Source organism: Callithrix jacchus, chromosome X, assembly GCF_049354715.1.
Source record: "Callithrix jacchus isolate 240 chromosome X, calJac240_pri, whole genome shotgun sequence".
NCBI classification, from domain to species: domain Eukaryota; kingdom Metazoa; phylum Chordata; class Mammalia; order Primates; family Cebidae; genus Callithrix; species Callithrix jacchus.
Window position 1 is genome coordinate 92,817,357 of NC_133524.1, and position 12,671 is coordinate 92,830,027.

The following is a 12,671-nucleotide window of genomic DNA, read 5'->3' on the forward strand; positions in this document are numbered from 1 at the left end:
AATAACACTCAATAATTGTGTAAAATAAAGGAGAAAATAATAAAACAAATTGTGGGAAAAGAGGAAGAGAACTGACAGTAGGGGTAAAGATGACTTCAGTAATTGTGTTTACATAAAATTGGGATGTGGTAAATTGAATGAATTGTCTAGGGTGGTTGGGTTTGGTAGTAATAGAAACACGTAATTATGCATATCAGCAATATGCTTGTAACCTTAGTTACTTTAAACTCTACCAATGAAGTGGCATGAATGGTGGGCTAAGAGAGTCACAATAATAGTAACATCTAATCAATCTCTCAGCTTCCAATAGCTGAGTCTCTGGAATTCAATCCTCCTTCCAATCCCTCTCTACTGCTTCAAGAGGATGGGACAGGTTCAAAGAGAAGTTCACATGGTTTATGAATGGCTAGTAATCATTTTCCTCTTCCTATGGCCTTTGTCATATCTATCTTTCCTGCTCCAGACCCATTCCCTCATGGCAATTACTGCTTCCATAATACCTCTGCATGTCAGCCACAATATTGTAGCCTTGGTTGCCTTTCCATTCCATTTCAGTACTTATTTCTGCCTTTATTTGTATATCAATGTATTTCTAAGCCACTAATAGTACTTCCGTGTGCTTTCAAGTTATTAGGATCACTCTAATGCTAAAGCTCTTTCATTTGAACTATTACCTATCGAAGCCCTGAACCAACATCCTGACCCGCAGCCTCCAGCACAGCACAGATCCATACGTGCTCTGCTAAACCACCCCTTACCCCTCTAAATCAGATCACATTTTTCTGATCAAACTAGTTTACTTCACCACTCTGTCATCTCATAGCTAGTTTCTTTCCATCTATTCAACCAAATTCTTGTTCAAGGGAGAGCTCTTACTCTTCCAAAACTTGGGGAGATGTCTTAGTGCTGTGGGCAGATATCAATTTTAATTTTTCCAGTTATTATCAGAGCCAGTTATCACATCAGAGCCCTGAAGACCCCATATAAATAAACCCCTGATGTGTTTTCCCTGCTGGGCATCTAGATATGCCTGGACATGTTTGAATCCACAGTGGGTACTATCACAACTTAGCCTCTCACTCTAGGACTCCTGCTATATTTGAATAGCTTTTATAATTAAAAAATAACAAACAAACCTGTGAGAACAAAATGAGAGCAAGCATGTGAAAGTGCTTTGCAAATTGCAAAGTGCTTTGCAAATGCAGTGTATTATAATAAGTTCCTTATTGTTTATTTGTTTAGTACAAATTCATGTCCATGAGGGAACTGAAGGCATCAAATTGGGAAGATTAAAAAATAAAAAGGCTGGAATGATTAACTGAGGGAAAAATCAAGTTGATAAACACATGGAAAGTAATTCAAAATCTATGTGCAAAATAGAGTTTCTGTGGGCCTATTTGAATGCAAGACACATTTGTCAAACGAAGAGATGCAAAAATTGGAAGATGGTTCTGGAGTACCTAAAAGGTAGTAATACTTGGCCTACATATTTCAGGCAACAGAAACCTAAGTGAAGATGTACAGTGCGGAGTAGTACAAAGCTTGACTCCAGAGGTCAGCTGCATGGTTTGAAATCTCAGTCCTACCACTGAGCTCTAGATGAATTTTGACAAATTACTTAATCTTAGTTTCTCATCTGTAATAAATTACAGATATATGCACCATCTCCCCCGTAGTTTTCTTTTCTTTTCTTCTTTTTTCTTTTTTGCAAGTACAGTGGTCCTTCAGTATCCATGGAGGATTGGTTTCAGATTCTCGCTCATATGCCAAAATCCATACATGCTTAAAGTCCATTATATAAAATGGTGTAGTACTTGTATCTAATCTATCTACATACATCCTCCTATATACTTTATCTCTAGATTACTTATAATACCTAATGCACTGTAGATGCTATGTAAATAGCTATTTTACTGTATTATTTAACAAATAATGTCTGTACAGGTTCACTACAGACACCATCATCCTTTTTTCCCAGTATTTTCCACCTATGGTTGGTTGGATCCCACCATAGATGCAGAACTCATGGATACAGAATGCCGACTGTGTTATATGAGTTAATATACATAAAACACTATCGGGTAAGGCTCATAGCAAGTGCTCAATATAAATAAATTTACTACTCATCTACTTATGTCATTGTATTTCATAAAAGCAAATTGAAGAGAACTATAGTTTACCTAAATTTTCAATAAAGCAGAAATTTAGGGACTTGTATTTTTCAGTTAAATAGTTTGGTGAATGTTACCTGTAACTGAATTGAAAATTACTTATTTTCAGGGCCGGGCATGGAGGCTCACACCTGTAATCCCAGCACTTTGGGAGGCCGAGGCAGGTGGATCACCAGGTCAGGAGTTCGAGACCAGCCTGGCCAAGATGGTGAACCGCCGACTCTACTAAAAATACAAAAATAAGGTGGTTGCAGTGGCGGGCACCTGTAATCCCAGCTACTCGGGAGTCTGAGGCAGGAGAACCGCTTGAACCCAGAAGGAGGAGGTTGTAGTGAGCGGAGATCACACCACTGCACTCTAGACTGGGTGACAGAGCAAGACTCCATCTCGAAAATAAAAAAGAATATTACTTTTTTTCTTTAGGTTAAGCAGTACTCCAGAATATTCTAATTGCTTAAACAATACACATTATACACAACTAGATCATTCATCCTTTTGCTCACAATATGGGCAAAGGGACACACTATCACAAAACAAGATCAAGAAATAACAGTTGATATTAAAATGATTAAAAATCTTGTTTACTCAAAATGACTGCTATAAATGGAGATTACTCTCACAATTGCTATAGAAAACAATTAATATTCATTTGCAGATACAGTTTTATTTACAAATATCAGATAGTTTAAAGTGTACTTCATTTTAAACTACTGTCATAAATGAAAATCATTTTTTGTTACTACTATAGAGAGCTGCATTAATAACCATATATAGACATAGTTGAAGTTCTGAATATTAGTGAGTGTATTGAGTAATTTGTCCTAAAGTACGTCCTTATAAAAGGAAATTACTTTCACAACCATTTGGGAGCTTAATTTCTGATCAAACATAGATACAGTTTTAGTTACCAATATTACAGTTTATTGTGTAACACTTGAAAATATTTGTACTCTAAAAACATTTATTTTTGACAATTTTTGAAAACCAAATGTTTATCATAAGCCACAAAATGTTTGCACCATAACAATGCTTTCAAAATGCTGTTTACTAAAACATGAATTTGCAGCAATCATTTTTTTTAAATGATCAGATACCAGCATTGCTTATATTCTCTCCCAGAAAGGCATGGGGGTGAGTCAATAACATTTCAAGTGGCCTAAAAGCAGGGCTGTCTGCCAGATACTCATAAGCAGCCTGTTGGCCATATTTAGCAGAGGAGCCTGCAGTTGATTAGCTGTACTCTGATGATAAATATCCTATCATTGCCACCAAGGAAAATCACTGTAACATAGAGAACTTGTAAGACTATACTGTAATTCATGTTAACCAAGCTAGAATATGCACATGTGAAAACCCTTAATATAAAGATCTGGTTTAGTGACATATATCCTCATGGAATTTTCTTAATAGCTGATCCTCACTGCAGTTAACTCAGCCATTTTGAGGCTGATTATCCAGTTTCTGGGTTATCCATGTCCTGCATTTTCTCCTACCACTTCCTTTGGCTGACATCCCTTTGACCATTTCACTGTTCATTAGCACCTGCAAAGGATAACTGAAAGCAGATGAACTCAAACCACTCAATTATGATTCTCATTAGCAGCTCTGTGGAAGGGTTCTGTCCATGAGGTGGTTGCAACTATTAGGTAAAATTAGGTTTCTGGATTTTCAGCGGGTTTCAATTATCCACGTTGTTTCTGTCCCTCATGACCTTGCATAATCTAGAGTTGGCCACATATACATTATTTGCCTTGCCATATGGAGTAAAGAGTGGGTCTTTAGCAGGAAGATTAAAGGTACTGGCTCTCTGTTCTGCTGTTTCTGTTGAGAATTTTCTCCCTAGTTCCTCTTTGCGTAGCTAACTAAAAAGCACACCAGGCTCTAAGAATCCACATCAATTATTCGTTTAATTAGTATTGCAATTGGTAAAACCCTGAAAGCAATCTTATGGACATGTGGATATTTAGCCACGTTTCTCACATTTGAAGAGTTTTATGTGAGAGTTTAAAATACTCAATTTGACAACTCATTACTTATACAAATCTCAATAAGAAATATTGTTGTCAGGAAGTGCCAGTAATAATGCTGTTGGAGGTTTATCCTGTGATTCATGAACAAGGGTGAGTCTCCAGGGAAAATAGAACTTGTATATCTTTCTAAATCATGAAATCCTTTAGTCTATTGTAATCTTTGTTATTTCATGCATTCAAAGATTTGTATTATATCAGTATTACACATTTTAGAAAATAGGAATAATCATAATCCCACCAGTGATGACCAGTTTCCATTTGTGATATATGTTTCCATAACTTTTCTGTACATAGGTTAACCCATCACCCTCCAAGAGGGGTCACATATAATGCTCGTTGTTTTTGTTTGTTTGTTTCCTTTTCTGTTTGTTTGTTTGTTTTGAGACAGGGCCTCACTGTCACCCAGGCTGAAGTGCAGTGGCACAATCATAGGCACTGCAGCCTCCAACTCCCAGGCTGAGGCGGGAGGCTAAAACTCCCACCTCATCATCCCAAGTAGCTGGGACTAAAGGTATGCACCACCACCACCACCACTCCCGGCTATACATATATACATATATATAATGTGTATATATATATGTGTGTGTGTGTGTATATATATGTGTATACACATATACATATGTATGTATGTATATATGGTGGCTAGTGAATTTACCTCACTGTCCTCTGAGCCAGTGGTGGCAATTATGGCTTGCATCTTAAGAATTAGTTGGTGGGATGGGTGCAGTGGCTCATGCCTGTAATCCCAGCACTTTGGGAGGCCAAAGCAGGTGGATCACCTGAGGCCAGGAATTCAAGACCAGCCTGACTAACATGGCAAAACCCTGTCTCTACTAAAAATACTGTAATCCCAGCTGCTACAGAGGCTGAGATGGAGAATGGCTTGAACCCAGGACATGGAGGTTGCAGTGAGCCAGGATCGCGCCGTTGCACTCCAGCCTGGGCTACCACGGCAAAACTCTGTCTTCGGGAGGGTAAAAAAAAGAATTAGTTGGTGATCTTCTACCACAACAACTTCTCCCCTATTATTTGGTCTTCTCTCTCGTTTATGCCTCAGACCTGCCACTGGCAGTCAGTGACACTCACACGCACTCCATAACCTCAAAAGTTTGATCAAAACTGCCATAGTCAGCAATGAACTATTGACCTGCAAGGAATTAGACATGGGGAGTCAACTGGTTATTTTCTTAGAAATATGTCCGATTCTAGTCAGAATCAGTGTTACTTGGCTTTAAATCCATCCATCGCTGATCCTGAAGATGTCCAAATATCTAAGATGATTCCAGGCTTCCTTGATTTCTCATTTCTGAGACTTTGGCTTACTGTGGAACAATGCTTTAGGTTATCCCTAGGGGTTTCAAGCAAAATAGAATTTCTTTATCTGCTGAACAGCCTGACTGTTCAGATAAGAGGAATTTAATTGACTTACCTGTTTAGGAGATTCTGCTTTGAGATGAGCTATGGAAAAAATGTAGCTCCAATAGGAACCTCTCACTTTTCTCTCCTCAAAATTCTGTTTTTCTCCTAGTCCAGCCATGCTCATAAAGGTTTTATGTGAATTAATTAGTGCTTAAAAAGTACCTTTATAAATGACAAGTAGGTAAGTACAAAGACAATCTTTTAAACTCTAGATGTTTGCCTTTTTTATTCATATTACAGTTCTAATTCCATGCTTTTTCCATAATATCACCAGATTGTAGGTGAGCTCCCAAAATTCACAGTTACTAGGACTAAAACTGTTGTCTGACCCAATATGCAAAATAGTTCTGGGAAAAGAATGCTGAAATTGACTTGATTGTAGCAATGGTCTATTCTTTTAAAATGATTCTTGTTTATTCAATGTCATAACGGTTTTTTAGGGATTTGGAAATGAGAACACTTGTATTTTGTGTAGTGCAAAAAAGCTATTTATGTAACAGTCATCACAGATTAGCTATAATGCCATAAGAAAGTTTGTTTCAAAACTCAGCCTTGGAACTTGAGTTTAGCAATAGGTTAGATTAATTTTCATGAAAATCTTGGTATTCTAAGTCCTCATTCTCCTTCCTTAAACTTTTCATTACATTTTTCACAAATAAAGCTTGGTAGATTTTTTTCAAGGCATTTCTCTTCCAAGACTGATTAAAAATATTCATTTGGATTTATAACCAAGTGACTACATGAGAAACAAATCAAAATATTAACCCTACAAGCAATGCAGAAATACCATTGTGTTGTAATGATTTTCTATTCTATTTCACCTTTCCCAAGTATCTTTCAAAAAGAAAAAAAGAAAGCAAAAGCTGTAATAATAATATGAGCTGAAGCTACCGAGTTCTGAAATAGGCAGGTTACTGAAAGGTGGCTGAGAGAGGATGTGGGTGTATCATCGTTTCTAACTTCGAACAAGTTTCAACTTTTGTAGCTACTCTATAATTAGCACACAGACTCTATAATAAAGGAAGATTTGTTAGTTTGCTGCATCTACCTGAACAGAATGAGGATCTACTATTGTCCATAATATAGATAATGATTATGGACTTAATAGTCTTTTCAGCTAGCTCTATGCATTGCAATATTAAGGGTGCCAAAAATTTAACTGCTCTGTCATATGAATTTATTAATTTTTCAAACATTTTTCTTTGGAGATAATACCTTATTGGTTTTTGTCCTTTTAGTAATTCTGTTAGTATTGTCTCTGAAAAATTATATATCATATAAGCAAATGAAAAAATATATATATTATTCTATATATTATTCTGATGTAGCTTTCTAAGCTATTGCTACATAAAAAAATGAGTTGAACATTTATTTTGTAAAGTGTCTTATGAATATATGTCTTCAGTAATAAATATATCAGATGCATTTAGTCAGTTAAAGCAATAAGAGTGAATATATGAGAAGGGCTGGAATACCTGGCAAACTATTTTTTAAGGAAAAATAGTCAATAATTATCTATGATATTCAGTAGGTAAACTAAATGGCTACCCTCTAGGGGAAAAAAAGTAATTACCTCTATAAAAACAGTAGAATCCTCACATTCTTTGGTGATTTTATATTAAATTCAGTATGTAAAGGGTGAGCATGTGCCACTTTAGCTGTGGCTTATAAAGTATATAAGAGGTGGAAAGCTAATAGTAAAAATAAATGACCAGATTTCAGTGTGTATAAAAGGCTAACAGGGCGATGGTATAGTCATATGTATGACTGGTGGTGCTGCAGTTTCACCAATTTATTAACAACCAGAAGAGGGATGAACATAAGAGCCAGTTGAAATGAGGCGGGAATTATAAAACACTCCAGGGGAACTGAGCAAATGTTATCATTGGGCAACAGCTGAACAATGACAGATATAATTTAATATTTCTGTGTACAAGTCAGTGCATGTTGGAAAAAATTAAACTGCTGCATACTCTGAAAGATTCTGAATTAGTACATCTTGAGGGAGGTAAAAACAAAAACAAAAACCTTAAATGCCCACCACAGACAGTAAGAATGCTCAGTATTCAGCTATGATCAAATACTGAGTAAATATTAAAAGTGCCATGACACAAGTGAAGAATTCTTCAAAGGATACAAAGATATACCACATACATCATACATAGACCGAAGTTTTGTGATCACCACACACACACACACACAACTAATAAATATATACATATATACATAAAAGTAGTCATTTGGCCTTGTTTAGAGCAAACGAATGTTTTTCAACTTTATTTTGGTGTCATGAAACACAGTTAAGGATATGGACAATATGTCACTGTCACTTAGTGTGATAAAATAAAACAGGAAAAGAAAATATATTGGAACCACAGTTGTTTGTTGTAGGTAGATAAGGAAGAGAATATCTAATCATAATGGAAGGCTGCACAAGATAGTGGCTTTAAGCAAGGGCTTTGACATCAGACACACCTAAAATCCAATCCCAACTCATCGATCAAAAGGCAATCCCTACCTCATGAGATTAACCCACTGTGTAGTAGGTAGTAAGTTTACGATAAGAGCTTAAAATAATATAAATTTCCTCTGACATATATTCTGATCATTTCTATAGAACACAGTAGGTTCTGTTGGATCGCTTCTAAGTTTTTTAAATAAAGGTTAGTGCCAAAATATAACAACATGCATTTTAAAAATACACAAATCACAAGCATACAGCTCAATGAAATTTCACAGAATGAAAACATCTTGTAACCATCACTCACCTCAAGAAATAAAGAGTGACTAAAATTCAGAAAGCTTCCCTCATTCCACTTTCAACTCATTATTCCCCTCCTTTGCCAAGGTTTTCACTATCATAGATAAGTTTTGTGATTCTGAACTTTATATAAATGTAAAAAGAGTATGTACCCTTATATGTCCAACAGCTTTTACATAACATGATGTTTCTGAGATTCACCCAAGTTGTTGCCTGTGGTAGCAGTTTGCTCATATTCATAGCTAAATATTCAGTTGTCTGAATATACCTCAGTTTATGTATCCATTCTGTGTTAATAAATATTTTATTTTTTCTGGCTCTGGTCTAATGCTTCTGAGATGTCTTGTCCAAGTTTCTTGGTGAATATATGTACTCATTTTGTGAGATTTGGAATTACTGGGTCATAATTATTTAATATATATTTAGATTTAATCAAAACAGACAAGTAATTTTCCAAAGTGGCTTTACCCATTTACACTTCCACTAGCATTGTGTAAGAATTCCAGTTGCATTAAACCTGTGATGCTTGATTTTAGATGTTAACTTGATTGAATTAAGGAATATCTAGAGAACTGGTAAAGCATTATTTTGGGCTGAGTCTGTGAGGGTGTTTCCAGAGGAGACTGGTCTGAGACTACATGTACTAAATGGAAAAGATCTGCCTTCAGTGTGGGCAGGCACCATCTAATGGGCTGGAGGCCTGGTGTATTAGTCGATTCTCATGCTGCTAATAAAGACATACCTGAGATTGGGTAATTTATAAAGGAAAGAGGTTTAATTAACTCACAATTCAGCATGGCTGGGAGGCCTCAGGAAACTCACAACCACAGTGGAAGTGGAAGCAAACACGTCCTTCCTTACATGGCGGCAGCTTGGAGAAGTGCTGAGCAAAAGGGGGAAATGTCCCTTACAAAACCATCAGATCTCATGAGAACTCACTCACTATCACAAGAACAGCATGAGGGTAACTGTCCCATAATTAAATTATCTCCCATCAGGCCCCTCCCATGACAGCTGTGGATTATGGGAACTACAATTCAAAATGAGTTTGGGTGGGGACACAGCCAAACCATATCACTTGGATAAAACAAAAAGGGAGGAAAAGCAAATGAGTTTCTCTCTCTCATGGAGCTAGAATAAACTCTCTTCTTCTCCTGTTCTTGGACATCAGAATTCCAAGCTCTTTGGCCTTTGAACTGTAAGACTTAAACCTGAGTTCTCATGTCTTCAGGCATGCTACCAGCATCCCAGGGTCTTCAGCTTGTGGATGGCCTGTCATGGGACTTCTCAGCTTCCATAATCCTGTGAGCTGATTTTACTAATAAATCCCCTTTCATATCTGTCTCTCTCTCTCTCTCTTTCTGTCTCTATATAGAGAGAAGAAAGTAGAGATATATAGAGATAATAATATGTGTATATATATATATATTTCTCTATATATAGACACAATAATATGCATATATATAATATGTACATACATATTTATGTATGTATATATACTTTATTGGTTCTGTCTTATTAGAGAATCCTGACTAATATAATATCCTAATCAACACTTAATTTGAAAGTTTTTTTTTAATTTAGTCATTCTGGGAGAAAATATTCGAAACTATGCATCTGACAGGGGATTAAAATCCAGAATTTATGAGAAACTCAAACAACTCAACAATAAAAAAAAATCCCTCAAAAAGTGGTAAAAGGATATGAATAGACATTTTTCAAAGAATACATACAACTGGCCCATAGGCATATGAAAAAATGCTCATGATTAATTATCGGATAAATGCAAATTTAAATCACAATGATATATCATCTTATACCAGTCAGAATGGCTATTATTGAAAAGATTAAAAATGACACGTTGCTAAGGATGTGAAGAAAAGGGAACTCACATACTGTTGGTAGGAATGTAAAGTAGTACAACCTCTATGAGAACACAGTATGGAGATTTCTAGACGAACTAAAAATAGATGTAGCAATTCAATGCAGCAATCCCACTACTGAGTACCCTCCCAAAAAATAAATCATTATATCAAAAAGATACATGCACACATATGTTCATCACAGCACTATTCACAATAGCAAATGATACGGAATCAACCTAAGTGTTCAACAGCAGAAGACTGGGTAAAGAAAATGTGGCATATATACAAAATGAAATGCTATTCAGCCATAAAAAAGAATGAAATCATGTCTTTTGCAGCAATATGAATGAACCTGGTGGCCATTATCTTAAGAGAAACAAGTCGGACACAGAAAGACAAATATCACATGTTCTTATAAGTAGGAGCTAAATAATGTTTACACATTGACTTAGAGTGTGGAGTAATCAACAAAAGGAGACTCTGAAGAGTGAATGGGATGGGAGGGGGTGGATAATGAGAGATTACTTAATGCGTACAATGTACATTATTTGATAATGACCTACCTAAAAACCCTGACTTCACCAGTAGGCAATTTATGCATGTAACACAATTATACTTGTTCCCTATAAATTTATACACTTAAAAAATTAAATAATTTTAATTTCAGAAAGGAAAAGTGGGCCTTAAAAAACAATAAAAGGGGTGTCCATCACACTTCAAATGTTGCAATTCCAGCAAGACTTCTGAACTCCTGGCAGGCATCGGAATCTCTGCCCTGGAGAAGGAGGAGGCAGACAGTGAGAACATCCCCCAGGAACTGCTCTAAAACCAGGGCCAATCACACAGCGCCCCAAGAAAATGGCTGAAGAGCAAAAAAATGACAAAGACTGTGATCATCCACAAGCCTAAACTAAAGGGAGAGAACTTTCCAGGTGTTTTATGGGACTCGCTTCCAGATGAGCTGCTCTTTGGGATCTTTTTCTGTCTTTGCCTCATTGAGCTGTTAAAGGCCTCTGATGTTTTAAGAGGTGGTATTTGTTGAGCCCTAGCATTTGTTGAGTCTCTATGGCAGACTTTACAACTCACAGGTAAAAACCTGCACCCAGATATGATTAGTCTGGGGTGGTTGCCTTCCATGGCCCACAATCATTTATGACCAACCATTAGTTGAACATTTCAGCCCTTTTCATATACAGCAGAAGGATCTGTTGAACCCAGTTATAGATATGTCTGCCCTCTGTAGCATTCTGTCTCAGGGCTCCAAGTTGCAGAATCTAAGCTTTCTGGAAGACCTATGGCTTTCAGATCCCATCATCAATCATCTTGCACATAACTCAGATTTTGTGCTACTATACCTTTCTGGGTGTTCTGGGTTCTTTGAATCCAGCTGTTCCAGAATGGATGAGCTAAACCTCTGCTGGTGATATGACCCCACTGAAAAAGCATGTGGAAGTGGCTGTTGTGCATTTGTCAGAAGGCGTCACTTAGCTGAATCTCAGTGGCTGGCGAAAGAATCTCCTAAAATCTGATGTCTCTACTTTAGTTAGAAGATGCCCCAATGACGGTCTAGATGCCTACCTAAACTTAAGTGATAATGTCATGCTAAAGCTAAAGAACGATTGCTTTCAGATATTCTATCAGCTCAACTACCTTCAGCACGTATCACTCCGTCGGTGCTGTGATATACCCAAAACTTTACATGAACTTGAAGCAATTCCCACTCTAAAAACACTACAAGTCTTTGGAATCCTGCCAGACGGCACCCTTCAACAGTTAAAGGAAGCCTTTCCTCCTCTACAGATTTAATTGCTACCATTTAACTACCATTGCCAGGCCAACTATTGGCAAAAAAAAAGAATCAGGAGATATGGGGCATCAAATGCTGACTGACATTGCAAAAGTCCAGTTGTCTATGAAGTATTTATTGCAGGATGGTGTCTCTCTTCTCTTTGAAACAGGGAAAGTAGGCAGGATGCCCAATTGCTGGAGTGCTTGGCTAGTTTTATTCTCAGTTTCTCTTTGCCTTCATTCCAAAAGTATATTAAGGAATGATTTAAAAGAGAAAACAATGTCCTTTTCTGAAATGACTCTAAAGCTTCTATCAGTGCTTTGCCCTTAAGGTGTAGGCCTTTTGAAATTTCGGGAGCATGAGCCTATAATCTGAAGAGTAAAATTTGAGCCACCTCTTCCAAGTGCCCTTCTTTTTAAGTCTATTCAGCATCAAGCTTAAAAATTACCATGAGCAAACAATCTTCATAGCCTATATGGTAACTTTTATCTATTTAATTTTGTAGTATTGCCTTATAAGACAGTTTGGAAGAACAATACACTATTATATTGTGGGCTGAACAGAAAAAGAATTACAGGATAGTAGCATCTGAGGCAATTTCTTCTGGAAATAGGAAAAAAATGCATTTTAATTTTG

The 12,671-nt window shown here is 36.7% G+C and overlaps 1 pseudogene; it reads left to right on the forward strand.

Moving 5' to 3' along the window:
- Positions 1-2,036: 2,036 nt before the first annotated feature.
- Positions 2,037-12,162, forward strand: LOC100396653 (S-phase kinase-associated protein 2 pseudogene; annotated as a pseudogene).
- The last annotated feature ends 509 nt before the right edge of the window (positions 12,163-12,671 follow it).